Source organism: Bubalus kerabau, chromosome 15, assembly GCF_029407905.1.
Source record: "Bubalus kerabau isolate K-KA32 ecotype Philippines breed swamp buffalo chromosome 15, PCC_UOA_SB_1v2, whole genome shotgun sequence".
Taxonomy (NCBI): domain Eukaryota; kingdom Metazoa; phylum Chordata; class Mammalia; order Artiodactyla; family Bovidae; genus Bubalus; species Bubalus kerabau.
The window spans coordinates 13,995,107-14,022,634 of NC_073638.1; the positions used below are offsets into that span (position 1 = coordinate 13,995,107).

A 27,528-nucleotide genomic window follows, 5' to 3' on the forward strand; every position below is an offset into this window, starting at 1 on the left:
ATTGGGCCTGGGGTTTTTTTTTGAATCATGTAAGTTTCAGGTGTGCATGTGTGCATGCTAAGTCACTTCAGTCATGTCTGATTCTTTGTGATCCTATGGACTGTATCTTGCCAGGCTCCCGTGTCCATGGGATTCCAAGCAAGAATGCTGGAATGGGTTGCCATGCCCTCCTCCAAAGGAATCTTCCTGACCTAGGGATCAAACCCGCGTCTCTTACGTCTCCTGCATAGGCAGGCAGGTTCTTCACCACTATGCACAGCAGTATATTTGGCATCTTTATACAATACAAAGTGATCACAATCACAAGTCTGATTGCCAACCATCACCATAAAGTTGACCTCCTTCATCCATTTTGCCCACCTCCGAACCCCATTCACCCTGGTAACCACCCAAAGGATTTTGAACAGGAAGATTAATAAATGAATGAACATACTGATACTTTAAGAATGAAAACATGTGGAAATTGTAATAACTGTTTATTTTATGTTTACTATCTGCTAAGCACTTTGTGTGTATTATCTCTTAGTCTTCAGTGCAACCTTACAAGTGTATTTCCATCACTGTTTTACTTATCAAGACAGTAAGGCTTAAATAGTTGAAATAAATTTCTCTGCAAGTGAGTGGCAGAGTTACGGTGCAAATCCAGGATTGTCTGACTTCACAGAACCATGTTTCTAACATGCATACATAACTCTTTCCTATATTATACATAAAATATGGAAGCATATTGAAGAGTACACATAGACTGTCAAAAAATACTTTAATAAATTGATTATGAGACCAAAGAAATTAGTATTCTTGTCTTTTCCTCTTTTGTCCCTATCTATAAGACAAATTACCTATTGAGAACATACATTAATTAAGTTCCTGGGGAGAAAAATCCAATCCTATTGCACCTACACCAGTGACCATAAAGAGATGGTTCAAAAGACCAATATTATTGAGAATAGCTTCAGAAAGAAAATACTGCGCAGACCTGGCCTCTTACATTTGCAGGGCTCAAGACAAGACAAATGGTGGCCTACATACCATATGTCTAAATATTAAAAAGTTATAAATCGGGTTAACAAACAGTTAGATATTCTGTCTTTCTACTTTGACATATACGTTTATAGTGACAAAGTGAAAAAATATAATGGCACCCCACTCCAGGACTCTTGCCTGGAAAATCCCATGGATGGAGGATCCTGGTGAGCTGCAGTCCATGGGGTCGCTGAGGGTTGGACACGACTGAGCGACTTCACTTTCACTTTTCACTTTCATGCATTGGAGAAGGAAATGGCAACCCACTCCAGTGTTCTTGCCTGGAGAATCCCAGGGATGGGGGAGCCTGGTGGGCTGCCGTCTATGGGGTCGCACAGAGTCGGACACTACTGAAGCGACTTAGCAGCAGCAGGGTTCTTGTATGACTGAAAGTCAGCAAAATTTCTAATGACTGAATTTAGTTATTGTTGTGGATGTTTGGATATTCTGTTCTTGGGTTGGCGATGTTTCCGTGAAAACTAAGTTATTCACAATTAACAAAGTATTTATTAATCTATAACATTCATTTATTGCCTTCATTATGCCAAAATCCTGATCTTGTTGTCACAGCAAAGATTTTTATGCAACTTTTTCTGCTGACTGTCATGATCTAAACTTTAAATTCTAAAGTATTAAAAGTAAAATGTAATTTTATTCAAGGTGGATACAAGTTTCATCACAAGGGTAGCTTAAACATAAACCTGACAAAGTAAAATTTTTGCATGTTCTCAAAAGTTATTTTGCCTCTAAAATCTTTACTTTTCTGTAAAACAAAAGGTAAAATTTGGAGTATAATGAATGTAGATTTTAAATTAAAATGGTTTAAATCAAAATTTTATTTGGGGGGAAATTTAAATCTTATTAAATACTTTTATAAAGATAAAACTATGAGCAATTCTAATGATCAGTGTTAAGATAATTGCAAAAGACTATCAAACAGGTCACTTCTAGCCCTTCGTTTAACTTAAAGAATAACAAGACTTGTTTAATATTATAAGATATTCTTCTTCTACGTGTGCATCTGTGGGGAATATCCTGCTAATAGGGGGTACTGCTGGAACCAGGAATCAGAACACAAACAGAAGCAGCAAAGTGGAAGGTCAGCATTACTGGGAAATGGTCCCTCATTATCCTTTTGCGTTCATGCCAAGAGGAAAGACTTGACAAGTTAATTAATTTTTCTTTTTCATACCTAAGTGCTTTCGCTGCCCAAATCTCTCCCCACCCCCAAAGTGTCCCCTGACCTCGGCAGCATCAGAAGCCAGAAGGACCCTTCCCACCCTCAGAAGGAAGCCACCTTGGGCTTCCAAGATGCAAAGCCAGAGATCCAGAGAAGCACACCCCTGGAGCTGGAACACTGCTCCTCAGTAAGAGTGGATGTTTACGGTGACTAGTGGCGTTGGACAGCCCTGAGTGTCAAATTCCAAGTGACCACCTGTCTGCTAGTACATTTCTTTTGTGTGTGTTTTTGATCTCTGTGGCTCTCCAAAGCACAAGGCTCAGGCTGCAAGGCTGGGACTGATCCCGAGGATCACCTGTAAGAGATTCAGTGCCCTTTGGTTTGTGACAGCTGGATGGCTTGTGGGGTGGAGTGGGTGGGGGGTGGGGGGCGTGGGGGGTAGAGGCTGCCCGCGCGAAGACTTTACCTGTGAACTTTTTCCCCTTGTGAAATAGTCTGGTTTTAATAAAGCCGCCAGATCCTACCCGGAGAAAATGAAAGATTACAAGGGTCTCAGTGAATAGGTGACAAAGTAGAGACGGAAACAGGGAGGAAATGAGGTGAAACACGAGGGAGTGATGTATTGGAAGGGAGAATGAAAACCAGTCGAGAATGGAGACACCTGAAGAGCTGCTCTGGGAACTCCGCTCACTGCTTGTGTACAAGGGACCTGCTCCTAAGTGTATTGACCTTGCTCTCTATTCGCATCTGCAAACAGGGCACATTGAGCTGTTTTCTATTAACGCTGAAGTACACTGAGGCTTTAGAAATCTTTAATAGCAAAATCAGGACCAGAGAACAGTCAAAAGAAAGAAAGAAATGGCTAGCTTGACTGAGCTGCCGCTCCATCTTCCCTGTCCTGTGCAGAAGCGAACTGCTAAATGGTGATTTTGGTTTTGTGGTTAAAGTCAACTACTATGCAACTTCTTAAGTGGTTCATGGCTGTCCAGTGTTAGCCTTATAATTGAAACAATATTTCCCGCTTTTCCCAGAGTAATCGTTTTAGAGGTGGGGTCTCTAACCTCGGGGTCAGCCTGGCCCCTGCAGTGTTGAACTGCTCCTAAAATTCAGGGGACACAGAACAGACAGGTCCCACTGAAAGTTGCAGGACGGGCACTTTGCTCACAAAACCAACTCGACCACTAGAGAAGGAAAGACTTCAGACTGCCTCTGAGTCTTGATGGGCTTGGATGACTTTATTAATCAATAGAAACAAGATTGGTGGGGACTTGGGAACATGTTGTTCTCTGTGGGTTACAATGGCAATAACGAGGTCAATTGTCATTAAGTCTAAACAATCAGAAGCTAAGAACTATATCACCCAGACTCCCAGAGTTGATGTTACTGGCTTGCTGGATAGCGGCATTATAAACAATGTTGTGGTGAAATCATTATTTATTAATGACCATAGTGATAATAACTCTATACTGCAAACGGATTTTAGGGCAATATATCTCCTAAGTGCTCAATAAATATTTCTTGAAAAAATACTTGTTCTTTGGTTGGCTCAACAAATGTTCCTTGAATACCTGTTATGAGAAAGGCACTGGGTCCCAATGCAAAAAAATGAATTTGGCACAGCAGGAGCCTCCCAAGATATTGCAGTTTTGCAGATGTCATGCTCATGAATGGATGCCCCCAAATAGTTTTGTTTTCACGTAGAGGGTTTTGAATATGATTTTTGGAAAAAGCCACTAGAGAACTCAGAGGACATACTTGCAACTTGCATTTTGCTTTTTAACATATATATCCCCAGTTGCTCTAGTGATTCTAGTAAAACTGGAAATCCAATATCAAAAATCCAATCTCATGCATACTGCAGGATGCAAAAAAACAAAATCATTTTGTATTTAGGAGAGAATTTTCCACAGCATTTACAAGGAGTTACAGTCAGGGGAAAAAAAAATAGCATGCATGACTTCGGATTGCAAGAAAGTGAGTCCCACTTAGCTTTTAAATTATGCAACTTCCTCACTGATGACTGAGAGAAAAATAAAGAGGCAGCAATAGTCAATAAAGAGTCAGGCAGGAAGTGTGCGGTGACCAGGGTCCCAGAGGGCTCCCCATGCTGGTGCCACTAAGGAAACAAGTCTCTAAGGCAGTTAAAGTTTTCCTGCTTGTCACATGCACAATGCAGTGGTTTTAATGTGTAGGTTTAGGGGAGTGAAGGGGAATAGAGAAATAAGAAAATGAAATCTTTACCTTGTAGAGTGAATGAGGCTCGCTTATCCATCCCCAGGCAGTGCTTTTGTCTCTCCGGGTGACTGGGAATTTGGAGTCTCTGACTAGAGTCTCAGGCGCTGATTCGTCAGTCATTTCTTATAGGTTCTGACGAGCAATGGACACTTTGGGGAGTGTAGATTCAAAGAAGATAATAATAATAATATGACGATGATGCTGACCATGATTGCCTACCATGGGTCAGTGCTCTCGAAGAGTTGACATCTACACATACATCATCTTATTGAACTCAGTGCTATAATTTACTGAGAGATGATGATAATCAGTTGCGACCTTAGAGATGTGTTTGTCCAGGGTTATAGAGCTAAGAAGGGAAGAGCACCATTTGAAACCAAAATTGGTCTGACTCTAGGGCTCATGTGCTAAATCATAGAGCTATGCTACCACTGCCTACAGACTTCCCCCCAGGGAATTTATAAATGGAAGGTCAGTTCGAATAGTAAGCAGATTATGTCGAATGTCAAATGAATGGGGTAAATGGTAAATGCTGGCAAGATGTGGTGAGGTGATGGGGGGAGGCTCCTTGAACAAGGTGGCATTTATATCTGGTTCCGGAAGAATCAGATGTGCTTAGATTTCGAGGTGAGGGTTATATAGAAACTGTTTTTAAGATGTCATATTTTATCATCTTATTCCTCTTGACTGGCACTAATGAACATGAAAGATTTCAACAAAAATACATGGAGTGCCTACTCTATAAAGGGCATTATTTTTGTTGTCTTGTAGCTTTTTAGGGACTGGTTAATCTCCAATGTCTTCTAGATCCATTAGACCCCGAGCCAGATGGCTCCATGGGACCCTGGGGAATGCCCAATGCAACAGTCTCTGCTTTTGCACATACTCATGAAAAGAATGGCCCCTTGGGAATTTGGTAGACCTGCAATCTAGAGATAATGTAATTCTGATCATAATTCAACTGCCCTCAGATATAAGGTTGCCAGATTTAGCCAATAAAAATACAAGAGGCTCAGTTAAATTTGAATTTCAGATAAACAACCAATGATTTTTTTAGTACAAGTAGTCCCAAATATTGACTGGAAGATGCTTATACTAAAAAAAGCTATTTGTTGTTTATCTGAAATTCACATTTAATTGGGCCCCTGCATTTTGTCTGGCAGCCATAGCAAGATAAGAATCAGAGGGAAAATTCTGAGATTTGAATTTCTTTGGCCTATGTAAAAACTCTCCTGTTTGAAAACATCAACTCAACTAAAAAAGGAAAGAAAAGTGATCACTAGGGCTGCACCATCCCATGAAATGTGTTTCATTTTCACAGTGGAGCAGGAAAGGAGTTATATCACAAGATAGTTTTGTGGAACTGGTGTAAAATCCTTGTGTTTTAATACCTTATATTTTCATTCAAGACATTCTGATCTTGTGATAATAATCAGGGTTGACCCAAGTAAGTCAGTTGTTCTGTATCAAGATAAAAATACATTTCATGCCTTGTACCCTGAGGATAAGAAAAAGGCAGACTGAAAACTGGATTTCCAAGGAAAGCCCCCATTAAAGATGATGATTAAGAGGGGTTCATTGAGGAGGCATGTGCCTTCAGATTGAATTGTAAGAATGATGAGTGTTTTTAGAGTTGGAGTCAAATATCAGCCTTTAAACCAAGTTCAAGTCAATGCTGCAGCTGCCTTCTGTCACTGACACCATTGTGGAAAAATTTAAAGGCACACTCAAAATTTTTTTCTAGTGCATTTTTCAAAATGACTCAAAATTAATACAAACACCACCAAAGCAAAAAAGCAAATATATTTACCAATTTAATATCTACCTTGCCAGTAATTAATAAACAAAAAAGAGGACTCTGCAGAGAAATAATGTACTTTGAGAAAATGTAAAGCGTTTGAGAGAATGTGAAATGGAGTCTTGAAAAGGGAGATACTTGAAATCACATTTGTACAGAAATCCTTTCAGGTCACAATCCCATAGATTACCAACATCTGCTAAGCCTAGATAGTTTATAGTGACTAAAATTGTTCTAATCTTCCTATGGAAGGCTTACCAAGGAAGTGCTGAAATACACTGGGTTAATACTGCTAAAAATGAACAGTCAAGAAAACGATGCATAAATTAACAGAGTGGCTACATAGTAAAATCTAATGTTTGTAACATATCTGAAGCAGGCTGTGTTTATCAAAGATAACCTCCTTTAAGATGACATATTCTCAGCTATGTAATCACCTGGAAAGTTGCCAGCTATTATTTGCCTTCACCCACTCCTGCCATCATCTGACTTGTCATCTTACCTTCGAAAAGAGAGGAGGACCTAAAGGTTGAGTCTATAAAATAGAAGGGAAGCCATAAAAATAAAAGCACAGATACAGCAATGAGGGAAGATGCTCCAATACACTGTCAGTGACTGGTGTTCTTTGTATGAAGTGTGAGCTTTAAGCTGATGAATCTGAAAGTGTATCTACCTCCCATGGCCTGAATGGGAACAGTACATTTAGTGCTATGTGAATTATGTGTCACCAGCTCCTTCGAGTGACAGTTACCAAGTCTTATGATGTGTGTGTGTGTGTGTGTGTGTGTGTGTTTTAAGATGGACAATGCATTTACACTTGTATAAGATTTTCTTTAGTAAATGCATAGGTACAAGCATTCTCACTGTCCTCCAATAAATTTCCCAGAATCAAGAGAAACATTTAAATGACACAGAGGTATATACTGACAAGTTATAAAACAGCTGAGCAAATTCTTGTTATACTTTAATATGAGCAGCAGTAAAATGTGCTAAGAACCAAGTAAAGTGATTATGTTGAGTGCATTCATACATCCTTTTAAGTAGCATGCCTGGACCTTATTTCCACACGTCCTGCTGCCTTGCTCTCCATATTCCCTGGTCTCCAGTCATTCTTGCAAATTCTCTGAACACCCCACGCCGTGGCCACTTTTCGCCTGTTTGCTTTTGTGTGTCCTTCTATCCCTGGTTGGTTTCCCCTCTGCCCTTTGTCTCCCTGGTGAAGCTCTGCTTAGCCTTCAAAACGTAATTCAAAAAGTACCCTCTGACCTCTGCTCCCCAGTCTCCCCTCCACTGTGTTGCTCCAGCTTGCATTCACACCCTCTATGAGAAAGCACTTAACATGGATTCCCGATAGTGGCTTCTTTGCTTTCCTATCTCAGTGGGCTCCACACTTCTGCAGGCCAGGAACTGTGTCTTTTTCTACCTTTTATTCTTGGAACAGAGCATGATGTATGACTCATGTATATGCCCAGTCACTCAGTCATGTCCGACTGTTTGCAACCCCATGGACTGTAGACTGCCAGGCTCCTCCGTCCATGGGATTCTCCAGGCAAGAATACTGGAGTGGGTTGCCATTTCCTTCTCCAGAGGATCTTCTCAACCCAGGGACATAACCTGCATTTCCTGCTTGGTAGGCAGATTCTTTACCACTGAGCCACCTGAGAAGCCCATATGACACATATGGGTGATCAGTAGGCTTTTGTTCAATGTCACCTGGAATATGCCACTGGCCTGCGCATTTTGGAGGAGGGATGGTGGTATAAGACAAATACAATACCACAGACTGACATATCTGAAACAGCTAGATAACAAAGCTCTAAACTTTTTTTAAAATTTTATTTTTTTATTGCCGTATCTTGATTTATGATGATGTGTTAGTTTAAGGTGTACAGCAAAGTGATTCAATTATATATATACATATAGTCTGTTTTTTTTTTTTTTTTCAAATTCTTTTCCCTAATAGGTTTTTACATGCTACTGAGTACAGTGTCCTGTGCTAATTAGTAGGTCTTTGTTGTTTATCGATTTTATATATAGTAGTGTGTGCATGTTAATCCCAAACTCCTGATTTATCCTTCCCCTCTCTCTTCCCCTTTGGTAAACCATCAGCTTGTTTTCTATGTCTTGGGTCTATTTCCATTTTGTATATAAGTTCATTTGTATCTTTTCTTAGATTCCGCATGCACACAATATCATATGATATTTGTCCTTCTCTGTCTGTCAAGCTCTAAACTTAATGATAGCGGCAGTGAAAGTTGTAGCAGTTGAGAGACAGGAGAGTAAAATTCTGTGGGAAGAATTGGGTAAGTCGGCATGGAGAAGGTATAACTTGAGATGGGCTGGGACAGAAGCATTAAAACAGGAGAAGGCAGTGGCCTCCTCTTCCTGGGAGCTCATAGACTTCAGGAAAGAAAAGCCAGGACATCGACTGTGAAAAGAGAGCCAAGTATCAGTGCAGGGTCTATGTTGAAGGACAGGTTAGAATCTCCCCATTCCTCACTCTAGGTAGTGGTGGGATTCTTCTTCCAGCTTCCAGTGTTCCATCGTCTTCCTTGGTCTAGGAGGCAGGCCTGAAAGGGATTCAGCTCTCACTGAAAAACTTGTGTAGACACTGTGTGTGGAGTTCCTGTTGGCTGGGGACACATAGATCTGCCAAGATGTTAAATATTTTTTTAGAAAATTGAGTCTATAACTCTGCCTCAAAGTATGCAGTACCTATCCACCCCCCTTCAAATTTCCTATTGTTATAATTTTCTGAACTATATTTGAGATCCCTTGTGACCTCAAGCTCAAAACCAGAGAGTCATTCTCATTTCTGTGGTGGTCCTCAGTCATAACTCTTTCAATTTCTGGACTTGGAGATGTCATTTGATGATGAAGATAAAAAGTCCCAGGGTGGGAGGAAGTGAGTTATGGAGAGAGGCTGGCAGGCAGGAGCCGAGGCAGCGGTGGGGGACAGGGCAGGGTATATCTGTGTTCAGCTGCAGGTGCGGAGGCGGAAGGGCAAGTGGGGCGGGCGTCCAGGTGGCAGCATGGTTCAGTGGGCAGGGCACTGAGCTGCTCATGGGCACGGTCGGCCTCCTCCCCTCTGCTCCGCCCTGAGCAAGCCACTGGCCATTTTCTCCCTTGAATGTCCTCATCCCAGAAGGAGGGCGAACGATGTGTATTCATCAGGGGAATCATGGCCCAGTGTCTCATTCAGAGCAGCTAATGGAGGTGGTCGTCAGACCTTAGAACACACAAAACAAAGCAGTAAGCAAGTAAGAATAACAGGAAGTGGAAGGGAGAGGACTCCATGACCCGTAATATTCTGTGTCATCTGCTGGTGTCACTGAGGTCATCAGGCCTCCATAAAGCTTTGTGACTTAGGAGGATGGCCATCCTGGGGACCTCATCACTGTGAACCCAGCAGTCCCCAGCATCTCAGCAGCATAGATTCTTCCAAGAGCATTTATTTCTGTGTTGAAATTGCCCCATTCTCAGCCCATCCCCGTTTCAACTTTGTACAAACATGAGTGGCCAATTCACTTTACTACACAAATGACTCATGATTTCATGAGCCACGTAGCTTCCTTCCCTCTTTGTACAGGAAAGGAGCACAGAGAGGCCTGTCTCTTGCAGGCTGGGCCTTTTCTAGGTGTGAGGCAAATTCAGGGAGGGAACGGCTTGATGTGAGCTCAACAATCCAAGATCAGCTAGAGAATGAAACTGGTAATTAACTTCAAAAAGGCACATGATTCTTCCTAATCCTCAGCCCCTACTTCCTAGTGGGCCTGAGTTTAAAATCTTATTTCTCATGAAAGGCAAAACTCATACATTTGGGGCATTTTTGTACAAATGGATATGATTGAGAATTTAAGGAGGAAAAGGCGACTTTTTGCAGTTTTCAGTACATGTTCGTTTTTTGACAACTGCTGAAATATAGCTGCATTTAGAGGGTAGTGTGGGTAGCCAACCACTGCTATTCAAGATGGGAATTTTGGCCAGGGATCTTGAAGCAAGTGTACAGCGTGTTCCACATGACTACGAACATTTCTCATCTGGAAGATAACTGCATCAACAATTCCTGGAGTTGTCTTGGTTATTTAAACCTTCTGCCTTGGAATTGAGTTCATGGCTTACGTACCAACATCGGCAACTGTTTCCTATTTTGTTGTAGGCTTTCAGGGAGGAAGAAGGAATCTGTAGAGGAAAATGGGAACAAATGATTCTGGAGATTTTACATCCCTTATTACACTTAATCCTTGTAAGAACCCTAAAAGTTAGTACTTTTTCCCCTCCGTTTTATAGACCTTGAAAGAAAACTGAAGCTCAGAAAAGTTAATTTGTCTAAGATCTAGATGGCTAGAAATGGAAGTGCTGGAATTAGAATCCAGAATTTCTTAACTCAGAAGACTTTGTTCTTATCTACATCAGTTTACCAGAATAACCTGGGCATGGACTCAAAAAATCTATGCTGGAAATGTGCCTTTTTCTGGTTGTGAGGATGGATTCACTTTTTATTATTCAACTATTTAGGCTGTTTGTGTATTGTATTATGCAGAAATTTTGAACACGAATAATAAATGAGGGGGAAATACCTTCACTGCACACACGTAAACACACAATCCATGTTGTGTTTTTTTTGCAACTGTTTCTGTTCCAAGACTGGGAATGAAAATAATTAGAATTTACTGTTGGGCGTCTGTGTCCACTTTAACCTGATCTATTTTGTCTAACATTTCTTTGCAAAGCTCTCAAATGCATTGTTAGCCTATCTGATCCTGTCGTCTAGAGACTGCAGAGTATTTCACATCTTACCCAGGGAACAGATCACTTTTAAGGAAGGGAAGGCATTCTTTGCTGACTTTTCCTCATTTAAACCCATTCAATTTTGTTTCAGCTGCCATTTTAAGAGCAAAGAAAAAGCAATGCATCTGTAAAGAGCTCTGTCACTTTACTCCATGTGATGACTAATGGTGAGGAACTTAAAACCTTATCCTTGGTATCTTTTGGAGTCCAGACAATTCAACACTCTCTTGGGATGAGTAAATATCAGCCTGTTCCCAGGAAGATTAACTAGTAAGATGATGGAAGAAAAGCTGCTACTTTTTAGAGGGCTATACTTAAACTGCCATCTCTACTTCTTAAGACAATCTCAGATGATTCATTTGCTATAATTCACGGTGCTATAATTTCTAGAAAGGAAAGATATTTAATACAATTTTAAGAGTAGCAATAGTTTCTTTCCAAGATGTTAATTTTGGTCCCAAAGTTAATTTTTGTTAATGTAATACATTTACTGATCTTTAAAACACCATAAAATAGAGTTAGAAGACCTGGGTTCCATATACTGACAGGCAGATCCTCAGTTTCTCTACCTGTTGTGGAGATAACAATACTTATCCAGCTTCCCTCATAGCGCTTACATTTATGGAGGCGGGGGTGAGTGGGTACAGGGAGGGAATGAAGCAGATTTAAGTACTTTGAAAGTTCTAAGAGTCCCCATGGGAAGCAAAGCATGAGCTTTGTGGACAGAGAGCCCCAAATCTGAAACTTAACTTTGCTGTATGTCACCTGTCTGAGCGAATTCCTAACTCTCTATATCTTGGCTAACTCATCTATAAAGTGGGCCCAAAATAGTCCCTGCCACATAGGATGCTTGTGAGGACCAAATGGACTACTCCCCTGAATGATCACATGAGGAAACTGAGGCCTGGTGGACAGTGTCTTTCCCTAGTTCTTCCGCCAACAAATACCTACTAAGTTATCCCAAGCAGCGTACACGCAGGGATTCAAAAGCCATTGTCTGAATTACTATGCCGCCTCAACTCTGAGGGAGACTTTTTTCTTTTTAATTGAGAGCTCTTTTTGCTCCTTTATTTCAGGAGGCCCTCTCATGTTGCTGACTCTTGTTTATGGGCTGATGACTCATTCATGAGTTATCTAAGCGTCTTGTTCCTTCTTTCTTCCTCTCCACTACCATCTCCATCATGGGACCCTTTTCTCTCTTCTAGCACTTCTCCTGGAGATTGTGAAAGAATGGGGAACTGCAGTGAATTAACTCCTTGTTGGCAGCCCTGCCTCTTGAGAGAGAAGCCTCACCCGGGGCTACTGACTGAGAAAAGAACAGCCATCTACATTTCCTAAAATGTCTCCTCCACAACTTTGTCTTTCAGATTTCCTCTTGTCTCATTCTGGTCTAATTGTTCCTTCTTTGCTGGATCATCTTCCCCAATTCACCCCTTGAATGTTAGTGTTCCTTGGGGATCTGCCCTTGGACTACTCCTTTGATTCTGCTTGCTCTCCTGGGAGATCCTGTACGCACGCCTGTCCTCAGTTACCATCTGTCTGATACTGACTCCCAAGTCCTTTATCCTTCACATTGAATCTCTTTCTTAACCTCCAGATCTAGATGTCCCTTGAATACCACCGCCTGTGTGCCACATATCAAACATGTTCTGATCAAAAGTGAACTTATTTGCCCCCCTCCATACACACACACACACACCCCCACACACACACACACACACACACACAGAGTTTCTGGATTTGAACTCTAACCCCTTCCCATTCTCTCCACTTGGTACCCTGTGAGTCACTGTGTCTCAAGCATGATTGTATTGACCACTTTTCCTAAGTGCTTGTCATACAGGAGGCGTGTGATTTCTTCCTCAAAGGCCCCACACATATTTCTCATCTTCCCTTTTCTTACAGTTCCCCCTTAGGTCCCAGCAAGTGAGCCTTTAAGAAAGAATCTTTTTAAATCCCTCCCATGAATAATTATTTGTTCCATCTTCTGTGCGTTCACCTCCCTTTATTCATGACTTTATGTTATGGTGTCTTTTTATTTATCTCTCTCCAATAAGGCTTTGAGCTCATCAGATTAGATAATAATATTCTTTTTTTTTTTTTAATTTCAAAGAAATTCCCTGTTTTATTCCCCTGTCATATTGGACAATGCCTTACTCACAGAAGGAATTCAATAAAAATTTATTGAATGAATGCATTTATGACTATTATTAAGACCCAAGGAAAATTATTTATCATTCTATTTCCAGGGGAAAATATTTGATTATTGATAGTCGTTTATTAAATAATTCACTTACCACTCCACAAACTAATTAAGAAAAGCCTTCACAAACAGCTTAGTTGTCACATCAAGATGTAAGAGTCGAGAGTTGGGATTTCAAAAATATTTCTGAACCCTATGGCTTTCAACAACTTTCAGGTCTCCCTATAGTTTAATTTTAATTTACTTAAATTGTTTAAAAAAGTAATCTTTATACTTATGCTTATTGACCCCAAATTTCTGACTATTATATTAAATCCAAAGATAGATGAGGATTTTAAATCTTAAAGTTTCCCAATAGATGGATAGAATGACGTCAATATAATATGTAGTTTGAGAAAGTAATGCATATATGAAGCTATAGAAAAGGAAGAGATAAAGAATTTCAAAACTTAATTAAACAAATTATATTTACGTATGCTGCAATATTAAATAAGTGTTAGGAGTTGAATGATATATTAGTTTTATAAAAGTATCATGAATTGTTATTAATTGTCTAACACAGTGCCTAGAGATAAGAAAACAAGGATAATAATTATAATAACTGCCATTTATCGGGCACTTACTATATGCTAGAGGCTGTGATAAGGACTTTACATTCATCACTTAATCCTCCCAATACCTCTTTGAGACAGTTCCTGTTACTATTCCTGCTTACAAATGAGTAAAATGAATCTTGGAAAGGTTGAATGACATGGGAGGAAATGACAAACAACACTTTTTAGAGCCGTTTCATTGTTAAGTCTAACTGGTTGGTTGTTCTGTGTTACATGAGTTAATGTCTTTTAATCATTTTGATAGAAGGAAATGGCAACCCAATCCAGTATTCTTGCCTAGAGAATCCCATGGACAGAGGAGCCTGGTGGGCTGCCGTCCTGTCCATGGGGTCGCACGGAGTCGGACACGACTGAAGCACCTTAGCATGCGTGCATACATTGGAGAAGGAAATGGCAACCCACTCCAGTGTTCTTGCCTGGAGAATCCCAGGGACAGAGGAGCCTGGTGGGCTGCCGTCTATGGGATCACACAGTCGGACACGACTGAAGCAACTTAGCAGCAGCAGCAGCAGCAATCATCTTGATGTTGTATTAATTAGTAAATAATTGATAAATCATTTGATGAATTTGTATAAACTGTTTTGCTGCATCTAAAATGATAAGACATCTGGCACATAATATAGTCATTATTGAGAATCATCAAAGTTAAGTATTGGTTTTCTAAAAGTATTGGTTGTTTAAATCCACACATTGCTATGCTATGCTAAGTCGCTTCAGTCGTGTCCGACTCTGTGCGACCCCATAGACGGCAGCCCACCAGGCTCCCCCGTCCCTGGGATTCTCCAGGCAAGAACACTGGAGTGGGTTGCCATTTCCTTCTCCAATGCATGAAAGTGAAAAGTGAAAGGGAAGTCGCTTAGTCGTGTCTGACTCTTAGCGACCTCATGGACTGCAGCCTAACAGGCTCCTCCGTCCATGGGATTTTCCAAGCAAGAGTACTGGAGTGGGGTGCCATTGCCTTCTCCGAATCCACACATTAGCTTGCTTTAAAGTCCGCTTTTCTATCAAAGTATTGAACATTTATATCATTTCTTTTTAGGTGCCACATATAAAGGATGTTATACAAGCGAACATATTTACAAAACAGACTCGCAGGCTTAGAAAATGAACTTATGGTTACCAGGGGTAATGGTAAGGGAGAGGGATAGTTAGGGAGTTTGGGGTTGACATGTGCACTTTGCTCTATATGAAATGGATAACCAAGAAGGGCCTACTCTATAGCACAGGGAACTCTGGCTGCGTGGATGGGAGGGGAGTTTGGGGGAGAACGGATACATGTATATGTATGGCTGAGTCCATTAGTTGTGCACTTGAGACTATCACAACGTTGTTAATTGGCTTTATGTCAAAAACAGAAAGTTTTTTTAAAAGTCTTGTTCATTTGCTATAATGTATGCTTGTTTGTGTTTCCTGGAATTAGAACTCTTTTTTGAGTAGAAATAGAAAAAGAATTCTTTCTTTAAACAGGACAGTTGTCAGGAATGACCACTAATATATTTTTAAAACACAGTGGGAGATTTTCAGGTCTGTTAGATGATGTAGGACCTGCTGAAGGGTAATTAAAAAGAAAATAACTGATAGTAAGTTTTGTGGGCACTGTTCAAGTGTAAATGTTCTCAAAATCAGTTCAGTTCAGTCGTTCAGTCGTGTGCAACACTTTGCGACCCCATGAATTGCAGCACGCCAGGCCTCCCTGTCCATCACCAATTCCCAGAGTTCACTCAAACTCAGGTCCATCGAGTTGGTGATGCCATCCAGCCATCTCATCCTCTGTCATCCCCTTCCCCTCCTGTCCCCAATCCCTCCCAGCATCAGAGTCTTTTCCAATGAGTCACCTCTTCCTATGAGGTGGCCAAAGTACTAGAGTTTCAGCTTTAGCATTGTTCCTTCCAAAGAACACCTAGGACTGATCTCCTTTAGGATGGACTGGTTGGATTTCCTTGCAGTCCAAGGGACTCTCAAGAGTCTTCTCCAACACCACAGTTCAAAAACGTCAATTCTTTGGCGCTCAGCTTTCTTCACAGTCCAACTCTCACATCCATACATGACCACAGGAAAAACCATAGCCTTGACTAGACCAACCTTTGTTGGCAAAGTAATGTCTCTGCTTTTCAATATGCTATCTAGGTTGGCCATAACTTTCCTTCCAAGGAGTAAGCATCTTTTCATTTCATGGCTTCAATCATTTGCAGTGATTTTTGGAGCCCCCCAAAATAAAGTCTGACACTGTTTCCACTGTTTCCCCATCTATTTCCCAAGAAGTGATGGGACCAGATGCCATGATCTTAGTTTCCTGAATATTGAGCTTTAAGCCAACTTTTTCACTCTCCTCTTTCACTTTCACCAAGAGGCTTTTTAGTTCCTTTTCACTTTCTGCCATAAGGGTAGTAGTCACGATTAAAAGAGCCTACAGATATTATAAAGCTTTTCCCCAGGTTAATTACTTTCAGAATATCTACTCATCACAGTATGCTATATAGGCTGCCAATAAAGAATCAGAAGTATTTTTTTTCCATGTTTGATCTCCAGAGTTTGATTTATAAATAGCAAATGAAGATGGAGCTTCTTTTATTATAGATTTTGAGGGGCATGGAAAATATTTTCTTGTCCCAAAATATTTTGTCCATAAAAAAGAAGAAAGAAAAGTTGTATGTTTTAAAGCAAGTCTTCAGTTGCTATTAACAAGGAACTCTCCCTGGGAGAGACAAGCCTCCCTCCCTGGGAGAGACAAGCCTCCCTCCCTGGGAGAGACAAGTAATCACACTGGGCAGCTGTCAAATGCAGATTCCCAGGCCTGGTCTCAAAGATTCTGATTTTATAGGTTTGGGATGAGATCTAGGAATCTGCATTTTAACAAGCACTTTTCTGTTCTGATTTAGATGGTCTTTACTGAAAAACCTTGATTTCATGGATAACTGACATACACTGGGAAGCAGAAGCACACATAAAAAGAAAAAGTGAAAATTTACCAAACTCAAAATTCATCTCCTTGAAAATATCATCTAGGTCTAGCCTTGCCTTGAGTCTGAATTTTATCTGAATTTTATCACTTCAAGTATCACCAAGTGAAATAAATAAAAGCTCCTTAACTGACTTTAAAAACTCAAAAGGGGAAAAAAATGACTTTTGTTTGTTTCTGAAGGTTCTTTTTAATAGCCCCAGAAATGCTAAAAGTTGAGAGCAGAATGTACAAAACGTTCTTGAAATATATTTTATTTTTGGGTGCCAGGCACATTGGGTTTGTATCACAAAACACTGAAATAATAAAAAGCAGGTGCCCTGTCAAGTTTCTTTAGTAATTGGGAAACTAAGGGTTGATATATTTTGCAAAAATTTTTGACAGAACAACCTCAATGGATTAATCTAATGCCCTTGCTTTACACTGAATGAAATGGAGATTGGGGTGGGATAGTGTACTTAGGAATAAAGTAGATGAGACAAATTAGGCTCGTAACACTTCTTATGTTTTGTAGGAAACAAATCTTATTATTTTTTTTTTTTAGTTCACTGCTATAAAATGTGCCCAGTTGTTAAGAAGAGTATTCCATATGATGGAGACTCTGAGTTTGGAAGTTTAGACCAAAACCTTGCAAGAGTGCTAGTATGGAGAAAACAGGAAGACAACTTCCTCTCTGAACATACACCATTTCCTGGGGAGGAAGTGGGGGCTTTAAAAAAAAATGTTCTTTGTTGACTCTGTAACTGAAAGGCATCTAGTTAATGATGACTATGTATGTTTATACAATTAGTACATCGACTGTAAAGATAAATAAATAAACAAATATCCTGTAAGTACCTTCTCTATTTGATAATGGCAAGTTCAAAGCCCTTGGATTAGTTGGTTGGGAATTTGTTGTATTTTATGATCATTGATTTACTCATAGCCAAGCATATACTGCCTAGACAGTTTTTAAGGGACAGCAGCTCAGCGCCACGCTGTAAAGTGCATTTCAGCACTGCCCGTATTTTGAGCACAGTGGCATGGCCTGAAGCAGCCTCATCTTGCAGACAGAGTAGTGGAGGTGATATGGGCATTACCCAGGATGCCAGCACCAGTCCTCACAAAAGACCCGCTTTATGTGTAGGTAAAAAGAGGCAGCCCCAGGCGGTGATGTCAATGCGTGTGATCTGTGATCAGTTTGGTATATGGGATACCAGCTGGCTGAAACTTGTTTCTGGCCACTCTCATTTAAGGATGAAGCAACATCATTAAGGTAACCACAACTTACCATTCAGAAACTGAGGGAGTCGTGAGCATAAACCAAAAACCATGAGAACCTAGCATCGCCGAGTCTAAGACGGTTCTGCCCATTGACTTTTAAATAGCAACTTTAGCAATATATCGAATATTTGGGCAGGATTTGCCCTGTAACCTTTAAAGGACTTAAAAGATGGACCAGCGAGTAATTGAAATGACATCCTTTACACAGCAGAAAGAGCACACAACAATGATCAGAGCGCCCCAAAGCCATAGATTTCCAGATTACAATAGAGAAATCTAACTGGAGCAGTGACAAGAAAACAAATCCTTTTATTGAGGACAGAGTAAATCTCTTTTAGGAAAACAAAAAGGGAAGTGGATTTAACATCTTCCCTTAAGATACTTTGAAAGAATGGTATGGCTCAGATTCATTGTGTTTTTTCTGGAGGTTGGATGATATTTTCCCTCACCTTTTTTATCCTCATAACTTTATGATTTCTATAATTTTTACCATTCTTTTATTCACCAAACAATATTTTAAGAGACCTTGCTAAAACCATATGGCCTCCTAATATTCCTTTTTATACCTCTATTATTTCCAGAAATGTCCAAAGTGTTTGATAAACAGTATTATGGAGTTGCAGACTTACCCCAGATTCCATACCCAAGACAGTCTCTATTTTCTCACATAGTTAATTATACTTATATGTGGTATGTTCAGGCAAAAATAAAAGAAAAAAGAATCTGCATTCTTTTTCTTTTTGTCTGAAGAGGGCAAAATGAGATAGATTGCCTGATGACTATTGACCTTCTGGCAATTTCATTATCCCTACAATAATAAAAACTTTTCAACAGAACTATTTACTTTTCTCTTGTATAAGTACTACTCATCAATCACCACAATTATCCTTTTGGCCTGAAATAAGTTAATTTTTAATGACATATGAGCTACAATTGTTTTTTATGTTCACAAAGCTTTTTGAAAAGATTGAGGAACTATTTTTAGGTAACTGATCAAAACCCTTATTGCCTAACTTGCCCGAAAACACAAATTAGGCAGGCATTGAGAACCAGAAAGCTCATATGACATACTGTTATTGCCAAAGACATTGATTTTTCTCTCAGCATATATGCAATCCTAATTTCTCCTTAAATGTGTAAAAATCTTCTGTTGAGGGCTTACTTGGATAACCCAAACAAAACACTCAAAGGATCAACAATAAAATGGAATTTTATTTTCTTTTAGGGATCAAGACCTCAATGTTTAGCTGTTTTTGCTCTCAGCCAGAAACTGGGGAGTCTTTCTACAGAAGTAACAAAGAAGAATGGGGATGGAAGGAGGGAGGCAAATCTTTGACCTCTTTAGGAAAGGAAAGACCCCATCAGGGTTCCGATGGCAAGACGGCCTCCAGTGTGTTGGGAGAGGAAGTGAATGCAGCCCCTACAAGAATCTAACCACTGTGCTTACTACCATGTCTTCACCAGCACAGTGCTTGGACACATAGTGTGAGTCAATTAAAATCGGTGAAATTGAATTAAACTTAGCTTGAGCTTCTTGAAGGGAGTGACCATATCTCATATTTACTCCCTAAATGTAGTACCTGAAATATACTAGACACTAGATGTGTGTTTAATGATGAACCAATTATGGAATCCTTGGGAGTTCTTACACAGTCTCATAGAAATGATTTAGTGAAAGATATTGGGTGGATCTGTTGTGGTCGAGTACTCCAAATAATTGTTACTAACAGAACAATAAATGGTAACAAGTAGGTCACTTCAGTAACTGCTTAAGGACAGTCCGCAGATTCGAGCATTCAACTGCGTGGCAACCATATGGTTATGCATCTCACCATGTTGACATCATGCTGCAAAATTCACACATTATATAAAAAGAAATCACACCAGGAAAGTACAGGCTACCACAAATAGTAGAGTGAAAAGCACATTACTGAAGTGTACTGCTTAGTAACAGATTTTAGGTATTTGAGCTTCTAATTCTTAAGGACTTCATTGATGCCAGTTTTAAGAGGCCCTCCAACCAATGTACGAAGAATGAAGGCTAAAATGAAAAAGAAATGTAGTAGGAGAGGAATGAGAGAGAGAAGTCAGTGACTTAATTTAGGTGCAGCTAACATTGCTTCTAAAACATGTGCACCCTCTCAGGCCCACCTTGGCAGGGAGTCAGGAAACCTGGGTCCTTGCTCTCTCGTTCTGCTACTAAATAGATTAAGCAGATTTCTTCATCTGTAACATGAAGACGTTGAACAATTTCTGATATGAATTGTGGTTTTAAAAAAGCCAAAACACATTTAGGGTTTGCCAAGACCTCCTAATGCAATTGCTATTATCTTTATAAACACTATCAGTAGAATTATAAGCCCATAATTCAGCGACCTCTTTATTATCCCGAACATAATCAACTTGATATTACAGGTTAGGCTGTGTCAGCCATTTCTTAATAATATCCCCTTTCCAAAGGAGAGCACTTCTTCAATGTGCTTTGTTTCACAACACTTTCTCCTATTTCTGTTACAGAATCTGCCTGAAGCAATGCCTTTTACTTAGTCTGTTTGGATGTCTGTCATCCACACTAGGCTCCGTTATTTGAGGGCAAATACCGTGACTTACTTATCTTTTAGACTCCTTGCATAGGGCAGGGATTGACATGTGGTAGGTGCTCAAAACACTGAAAAAAGTGAAAGTCGCTCAGTCGTGTCTGACTCTTTGCGACCTCATGGACTATACAGTTCATGGAATTCTCTAGGCTGGAATACTGGAGTGGGTAGCCATTCACAATACTGAAGGAATATTTAATAAACTTAATTGGGCAATAGCATATGGGGCTTCGCAAGTGCACTAGCGGTAAAGAACCTGCCTGCCAATACAAGAGACATAAGAGAGGTGGGTTTGATCCCTGGGTCAGGAAGATCCCTTGGAGGAGGAAATGGCAACCCACTCCAGTGTTCTTGCTTGGGAAATCCCATGGACAGAGGAGCCTAGCGGGCTACAGTCCATGGGGTCGCAAAGAGTCGGAACACGACTGAAGTGACTTAGTGCAATCAGCAGCGTATGTGCAGACACCTTTTATTTGCCCCATCTGTTTGGATCCATGTCCACCCATTTTTACCCTGTCCTAGCCAGAAGGTTCTTGCCTTTCAAGGTACCTATTGTGTAGGACTTTCTCTTACTTGGCTTCAGAATCTTCTTCCTCTTCCAGCCCTTCTAGAAATGCTGACTGTCTCTGCTATTAGCCCTGGGTTCCTGCTCTAGTCCTTGGGATTTCCCTGTATCTTACCTACACCTGGGTGATTAACCCTTCACCCACTCCACGAATTATCCTAATTGAAGCACACCACCTATTTCCTGCCAGGACCCTCACTAACAGTAGATTAGAGAAGAAAATGATTTCAGTTTAAGATGTGTCTTGATACTGACATTATTGAGAATAACCACCCTGAATTTTTTGATAAACATTTCAACAAGTAAATCCTTGTAAAGGCTAAGTGTTTTTGTATACGACTGACCTTCACTGAGTGACCCATCCTCCAAGTATGCTGTTACACATTCATCTCAGTGTCTATACCACAAATGCATTTTGCGTTTGACTTAGTAATATAATTACTTATGTTTACATTTGGCCATTGGTGTTTAAATGTCTTTCTCATGTCTTATAACCTCTTGCATTGGAATATAGTGCCTCAAGAGAAAGGGTGCCATCTCTTTCTTTTTAAATGAAGCCTCAGAGCTGGTGGTTCTATGGGTGACAAACATCTTTTTTTAATCTGCTGACAAGTTGCTCTAGTAACCCAAAGAAGTGAAGGAGAAAGCAGCTGCCTCACCGCCCAGATATTGATTTGTTCAGATGTTTCAATGCCTCATGATACAATAAAACCACGAAGATTTTCTTAACAACAACAACAAAAATAAATAAATAAATAAAAATAAAAAATCTAGATATTTATGATATGAATACAGACTAATAAATGTAGAGCCATATCTGACAAGAAATATTTTGCACCTTTTTAAGGGCTAATTTGATTGTACTTGATGCATTCTTTTCCAGAATCAACAATTCTTAAGGAAGTGTATAACCAGTTTGTATATTCATGGCAGAATAACTTGAAGAATCATTAAAATGTCCACCTTTAAAGAGTGTTAAATGTATCAGTTTAGGCCACAATTCAGATAGGTAAAAGCATTTATCACTGATGTATAAGCACCATGAAGTCAGAGGTGTTTTCTATTTCGTCTACTATTGATTCCCCAGTGCCTAAAACAGACACTAGCATTTAGAAAGTGTTCATTGTATTTGTTGGTTAAATGAATATCTTGGAATTTGGTCATATTATCGTTGTCTATTATGTTTTGCAGTTGCCATATTGTCATTCATAAATGATCAGAGAGACAATTTAGGTTCATTTTCTCAACTAATATTTATTTCATTCTTATTCTGTTCCTTTAAATAGAGTTTCCTTTAGGAGCTCATGTTCTACATCTGAAAAATGTTCTCTTGAACACAACAGAGTTATGGGTGGATTCCACTCAGTGGCTTTTCTTTTGCACCAAAATACCTTTGCTCAAAGCAAGCCTGTACCTCCACTCTCCCAACCTCTATTTTTGCCAGCTTTGCAGAAATATACTGAAGCAATTAGCACTTCCTAAAGAGCCCCTGATGCTCTTCTGGGTTCTGTGACTGGTGACCATGTTGTGCCTTTTCATGTGGACTTGATTACTCCAGTGAAACTGCTGGAAGGCTATTTTTTTCTTGCATGATATTTTTCTACCTCATCCACTATGGCCAAAACAGAATCTTCCTCCTTGTGTCTGGTTCACATGAGGTTTGCAGGGTGTCATGGTTCCATTAGAGACTTTCCAAGGTCCTTTATTAGGCTTTTAAATTACTCCAGTTGATCTATACAGGCTTTTAAATTCACAGACACTTTGATTTATTCACAAACACTTTTTACTTGTTTGACTATAAATACGTCTTCGATGTGAGTCATTCTTCTGGAGTAGGCTTAGTGGTCTCAGAACTTGGAACACATTGAATAAAACTCCGAACTTAAAGTAATTGTTTCATAATCCAAATAGATTTCTAGAGGTTGCAGAGTTTATGAGGGAATTGTACATGGCAAGACACTGTTATAATTGGGGAGTGTACATTCCCGTAGGGAATTAAATATCCTCCTTCTTCCTTTCCACCTTCCATTTCCCTCTTCTCCCTCCTACTTTTCTCCCTTTTTTTGTTTTCTTGAGGATTCAAAGATCCACTTCCCCTTTGTAAATATTCACATTTACATGTAAGAGAGAAATGCTTTATAGATTCTTCAAGTAGGTACATATAAGTAGTTATAAAACAATATAAATATATATTGCTCAGAAGAATTTGTTCATGAAAATACAGATGACTTTTAAACAACATGGAGATTAATCTACATACAATTTATATCAACTCTCTATATCCTTGGTTCCTCTACATTCTCAGATTCAACCAACCACGGACTATGTAGTACTGTCATGGTTACTATTGAAAAACATCCGCATCTAAGTGGACTCAGGCGGTTCAGACCCACATTGTTCAAGGGTCAACTGTAACCCTTTATAATGTATTTTCAGATTTCATGCCATAAATGAATGAGATCTTTCTTTTCTTTTTTTTATTAAGAAAAGGAAAAGACAAGCAAAAGCAGTCTTTTTTTCAAAAGAGGTAGGAGTCATTGTAATCTTATGAAATATTGCTTCAAAGTCATAAAAGCAAAGAATTTCAGAAGTAAAACTTACCATCTTGGTTGCTTTTGTTACATGAAATTGTCTTTCCTATTTTTTTCCTCCTTGACCACCTCATTGTTCCTGTTATGTGAGTAAAGGATGGTGCCATTGCCCATCCTTTATTGCTTTATACACTGGTGCTCTCTCCTGAAAGGGTTGTTTTCAGTCAGACTGACTCTTAATGCTATTTCAGTATTTCTCCACCCCATCCCTGCCTCCCTCCCCAGACACACATACTTTGCACCACTACAGTGGTTAACTTTTTAGAGCCCAGAAGTTGTGGAGATGTCTGCAGGAAGAAATGGCAGTGTGAGGCTTAACCATGACCTGAAGGAAATAATAAATTGCAGGAGTGTTTCTGGGAGGAACATGCTAGCTTAGGACATCTTTCTCTGATGAAATCTGTTAGGCTTTTAGTTTTCCAAATGTGGGAACTTTTGTTCTTGTTTTTCGCTTAGGCACAGGATAATTCCCAAGAGAGATTCCATTCATTCCTCATAGAGAAACAGATGAAGAAGACTGAAGCTGAGCTAGTAGTTGTAAGGAGAATTGTGTTTACTGAGATCTGATTCAAAACCGGGGACAGGGAATATCAGCGAGTCCACACTAGAGCTTCTCCATTTGGTAGCTGGGGCATATAGTGCTCAACCATGTATTCTCCTGACCAGGGCAAGTCCAAGTCACCTAGAACACTAAGCCAGCAAATGCATGTCTACAAAGAGACTGATTGTTGGCAGTGTCATTAATGAGAGTCATGTTCACATTTTTACTGTTATTACTGAGTCCAAGCTTGTACTGCTCTCTGCATGACAGGCCAATAAATCCAGAGATGAGTTGTTGGGGCAAGGAATCGTGACTTTATTTGGAAAGCCATAGACTGAGACGGTGGTGGACCAGTGTCCCAAAGAACCGTCTTGCCCCCAAGTTAGAATTCAAGCTTTTATACTAAAAGGGGAGGTGTGTGATTGGTTGCTACAAACTTCTTGGTGTGGGAATCGTTTGTTCTTGCAGCTGTCCAGGTAGATCAGGTCATGATGTTCCTGTAAACCTCCAACAAGACAACCATAGTCTCTGTTCTGAAACTGTTTCGATGAATGGAAAAGTAGTACACCTTTAAAGATCAGAGCCTTGAGAATGGGCTATTTCAGACTATAGGCAACATTCTTAACCTGTAGCAAAAGCAATAGAATGCAAAGGTTAATGGAAAAGAAAGAAATCTAATATGGAGTCAGATTTGTTCTTTCCTTTATAAAATGACATTGTGACTGATGGTTCATGTTTTAACTACTATCTTCTAGTCAGTGATAACAATATAACAGAATGCCTCAGATATGTAGAAAGTACTTTAATTTCTTCATTTACCCAAGTTGATTCCTGACCACCCTTCCCCTGCTCATCCCTCAAAAAATAGTTTCAGCAAGTCCTCTTTATGCTAATAAGTGACACTCTTCTGGATGAAATAGGAGCTGAACCTTGCCTAATGAGATGGTTGGTCTTCATTTTGGCATTAGACCAAACTGATGAAGCATACATGGATATTTGCATTCATTATTGTATTCATCTTTTATAGAAAATGCAAAGACTTCTGGTTTGGTTTGGCTTTCTGCCAATTAATGTTGCCACGGTTTTCCAGTGATGCATATTCACATGAGTCAACAGAAACCTTTTTGACTAAGCAGAGCTGGATTTAGCAATCCTGAGTGCACCAGGGCTTTGGATGTGGGGGAAACTAGAGTAACAGGGGGCCAGTGAGACCTCAGACAGAAGCACTGACAGATAGATTTCCAAAACAACGGAGTCACCATAGCCCCACAGCACCTCACGTCTCCCCAGCACAAGTTCTATGTGATGGATAAAGAAGTGCTCGGTTTATCCTCTCTTGTTCATTAGACTCACAGCCCCAGAAACCTGGATCTTAGAGAGGGTACAACTGCTTTGAGGAATGAGGCCCCAGTGTAATACCTCACCTCTCTTTTTGTCCATCCTTGAAGCCAAGTCTTCCTTAGAAGATTCCTAGTGATTTTTAACATATCATTCCAGTGAAGAAGCATGCCACTTAACGGCAGATCAAAAGGAAAAGGCGAAAAGCCATTTCATAACATGATGTGGTAGGGAGGGGAACAAATTCTTGGGCTTCATTAATAAAGATAAATTATCTCAAGTAAGGAATGTGTATCAGTCAGCTTTAGCTTCGGTTGTGAGTGACAGAAAACACAAAAATCACAAGAAGTTAAACAGCATAAATGTTTGTTTCTCTCTCTTATGAAAGAAGTCCCAAGGGTTGGCCCAGGAGAGGGAGGCACTTCCCAGTGTTAGGGATCCGCGCACCCCCTCACTGCTTTCCCAGCCTCAGCAACATGTGGCTTCCATGTGGGGGACAAGAACGCTGCGCCAGGCTCAGTCAGGAAGGAGGCGGTGGCCACAGCGGCAGCAGGGACCGCCCCTCTCTTAAAGGACTCCTTCCAGAAGTCTCTCACAACACTTCCATGTAGTCACCTGGTCACCCCTAGCTGCGGGTGTGGTGGGGACATGTCACCTTTACTTGGAACAGTGGTGTGAGGCAGCTGAAAACCAGGGATGGTGTGACTCATGAAGAAGGAACCTTGCCAGTGTGCTGCCCACTTCCAGAGAACTGGTGGTGTCTCCACGGGAGGTGAAAAGCCTTCTCTACCCTTGTCTTAGTCACAGAACACCTTGGGTATGCTTTTCAGTCCCAGGACCCACGCAGCAAAAGAGATATATGTGAACAAGTCAATTTAGAGGTAAACTGCCAGGCTGTGTGAGGCCTGGACCCTCCGTCTATCTCAGGGTTTTATTAAACAGTGTCACCTATGGAAGAGCTGAAAGAACTGATGATGTTTCGCCTGGAATTTACTCCTTTCTCAGGAGAACGAAAACCATGGGGAAGACATAACACGTGAATTAGAATGTGCCCAATCAGTGAGTCTGACCAGAGGCACCATGTGAAGGAGCGTTTCCAGGTCCCCAGGGGAGTCCTGAGTTTGACTGAGCTGTGTCCAGAGAAAGCAGACTTGCTGCAGTCCCAGGGACTGAAGCAGTGACTGCCGGGTCCGTTGACATCTTTCTAACATGTTATCCTGGCTGTAGTCTTCCTGTCCCTCCAGTCCATTCTCCATGTTGCCATTGGCGAGCTTCTGAATGTCGAATAGATCAGATAACTTCCCAGATCCCTGCCCCTCCCTCAGGGGCTTCCCATTGCTTTCTGCCACCCACATCCTCCTGACCTGGTCTTAGCTTCCTCAGTCTGAGTCTCCAGACAGAATTTCCACTTCCCCCAGTGTGTCAAATTTCTCTCCCTTCTGGCGCTTTGCCCACGTCATTCCCTCTTCCAGAACGCTCTCCTCCACTCTTACTCTCACACTTCACCTGGCTAACTCCTACACCTCCTGAATCATCACTTCCTCTCTGAAGTCTCTACTCCCACTCCCTCAGAAGGGGACTTTCCCATAACTTCTGACACCTCGGTTAGCACAGCACTTTCTACGATTACTACGATTGCTTATTTAATGATCTGTCTTTCCAGCTAGACTGGAAGCTGTCTGTAAGTAGGGTCTGGTCTCCTGATCGTCCTAGGGGCCTGAAAATAAAATGGAAACGTTATAGAAGATACTCAAGCATCAGCTGAGGGGACATAAAGGTCAAGGATGAGGAAGAAGCAATAGAGGCAGGAATCAGGAGGAAGGGACCACA

The 27,528-nt window shown here is 40.5% G+C and overlaps 1 protein-coding gene and 1 long non-coding RNA gene across 2 annotated transcripts in view; one reads left to right on the forward strand and one right to left on the reverse strand.

Annotated features, from left to right (window-relative positions):
- The window catches only part of LOC129628308 (uncharacterized), a 35,547-nt gene extending 28,705 nt beyond the window's left edge, over window positions 1-6,842 (reverse strand). Inside the window, exons 1-2 of the long non-coding RNA XR_008702768.1 lie at window positions 6,739-6,842; window positions 4,445-4,587 (exon numbers count right to left, since the gene is read on the reverse strand). This is a non-coding gene — a long non-coding RNA (uncharacterized LOC129628308). The remainder of the gene's footprint in view (window positions 1-4,444; window positions 4,588-6,738) is intronic.
- MAML2 (mastermind like transcriptional coactivator 2) overlaps window positions 1-27,528 on the forward strand; it is a 404,965-nt gene that overhangs the window by 126,861 nt on the left and 250,576 nt on the right. The window lies entirely within an intron of this gene.